Source organism: Coenobita brevimanus, chromosome 30 (assembly GCF_032717465.1).
Source record: "Coenobita brevimanus isolate Jiangsu-jjx chromosome 30, ASM3271746v2, whole genome shotgun sequence".
Classification (NCBI taxonomy): Eukaryota; Metazoa; Arthropoda; class Malacostraca; order Decapoda; family Coenobitidae; genus Coenobita; species Coenobita brevimanus.
Window position 1 is genome coordinate 7976703 of NC_136983.1, and position 2504 is coordinate 7979206.

The window sequence follows — 2504 nt, forward strand, 5'->3', positions numbered from 1 at the left end:
AGGAAACGGCAGACACCTGGGAGCAGCACTACATCGAGTGAGTGGATGATGAGCGCCCCCACCTACCACTTAACGATAGAATATGGTAATTTATTTTCTCTTTTTTTTTCTTCATTAGGAGGATCATTTGTTCATTTGTAACATGCGGCGGTTTCATAGCAGGACGGTTACAAATGGGGGCAGGAGAAAAAGTTGAATGATGCAACCAAAAATCGTGGTGAAAAAATACCACAATCTATTTGGTTGGATGCAACCTGCATCAAAAAAATGTGAGTGGTTGGATTTTTTGCTGAACTGTCGTGTATGAGAGGGTTAATGACAGATGTGAATGGAAGTTTGTCATATAATGAGTCAGTTAAGGACAGATGTGACTGGAAGTTTGACAAGATCGGTTGCTATTGACACGTAATTCTTTGTGGTGCCTTTATTGTATTGTGGAAGATTCTGAATAAAAATTAGCTCAGAGCAAATCTTATTCTTTATTCCATTAAACTACTAAATGTGGTCTGAATGTAATAAAGTAACATATCTTTTCAAGACTCAAACACACATACAGTGTGTTTGTCTGCTTTGAAAGCTCATTGTATTTGTTTTATGTCCAAAGACAATTTATGAGCCTAGTAGTTATATGGGGACAGTGTAGATCATAGGAAGCATAATACAGTATTTATAATATTTCGAACGGCCATACCACGTTGAGTACACCGCTTCCCGTCCGATCAGCGAAGTTAAGCAACGTTGGGTCTGGTTAGTACTTGGATGGATGACTGCCTGGGAACACCAGATGCTGTTGGCATAACGTTCTCCCTACGTGTCAAGTGGGATTGGTGGAGGATTAGTGCCTCTCCCTGTAAAACAATTAACTTTAAGCCATTGGCCACCCCGTTTGGGATACATGGCGTCTGGCAATGAATGAAAAAAAAGAAAAAAAAAAATGTATATATATATATATATATATATATATATATATATATATATATATATATATATATATATATATATATATATATATATATATATATATATATATATATATATATATATATATATAACGAAGTGATATATATATATATATATATATATATATATATATAAACACACAGACACACACCTATAGACAGATAGATAGATAGATAGTTAGATAGATAGATGCATAGATAGATAGATAGAGAGAGAGAGAGCTCGATAGATAGATAAAATTATTTCCCCTCATGGCTGTACTTCATGGGATCTACCCTCCACAATCAGATAAAATAAATCATACCGTCTTCCATTTTGCCATCCAACTCCAGCTTGTTTTTTTTCTTTTTTTAATGCTAGTAAGAAGAAAGCAAAGACTTTGAGCCCGCAAAACAGTTCCTTCCAAAGAAAAAAAAACAATACAAAAGACAGCCAAATTCAAGATCCGTTCATTTCGAGATGCCTTGACACACTGCGTTCGAAAGACTGGAGATCATGGGAAGTAGGAAACACAAACAGAGGAAGACAGTTCCAGAGTTGACCTGTTGTATAAATGAAGGACTGGGAGTAACTGTTAACTCTTGCATTAGAGAGTTGGACAGAAAAGTGATGCGAATTCTTTGCTAGACGGGTGCTACTCACCCGTCGTGGAGGTGGAGGAATGCAAGCAGACAGTTCAGAGGAGCAGTGACCATTGAAGTGGCGATAGAAAAGAGATAAAGAGGAAAAGTGCGGCAAAGAGACAGAGGTTGAAGGGAGCCAGTAAAAGAAGGAGAGTTAATGAGACGAAAAGCCTTTGACTCCAGACTTTTGAGAAGAGCTGCATGCGGGGAACCTCCCCACACATGAGAGTTGTACTCTACACAGGGGCCGATAAAACCCCTGTATAGAGTCAACAATTGTGCAGGGGTAAAGAAGATACGGAGTCGGCTTAGCACACCTAACCTCTAGGCAGCAGATTTTACAGGATTGCAATATGATCTTTCCAAGATAAATCTCGAGTGAATGAAACCCCAGGCACGTTCAAAGATGACGCAAGACTGAACTTGATATTATTAAACATTAGTGGATGCTTCTGTGGAAGATTTTGTCGGGATGATAGTTGTAAAAACTGAGTCTTTGAAGCATTAAAAACAACAAAATTATTTTTACCCCAGTCGGTGATACGAGCCAAGTCAGACATTAGGTGTGACATAGCCTCATCCCATGTTTGTTGAAGTAACTGCTAAGATGGACGATGCGGGAATCGAATGGAAAGGTGAAGAGTGGAATCATCAGCACATGAGTGGATAGGGTTAGATGTACAGCTTAGATCATTGATGAATAAAAGGAGGAGAGTTGGTGATAGGACAGAGCCCTGAGGAACACCATTGTTGATAGATCTAGGAGAAGAACGATGGCCGTCTACAACAGCGGCTATAGAACGACCAGAAAAGAAGCCATAGGTGAAGGCATAGATAGAAAGATAGAAATCGCAAGAGGGGAGTTTGGAAATTAAAGATTTATACCAGACTCGATCGAAAGCCTTTGAGATGTCAAATGCA

General features: G+C 38.7%; 1 non-coding gene across 1 annotated transcript; it reads left to right on the plus strand.

The window, feature by feature from the left end:
• Positions 1–677: 677 nt before the first annotated feature.
• LOC145395356 (5S ribosomal RNA) lies at positions 678–796 on the plus strand. The gene has a single exon (XR_013896598.1). It is a non-coding gene; the product is annotated as a 5S ribosomal RNA (ribosomal RNA).
• Positions 797–2504: the final 1708 nt, after the last annotated feature.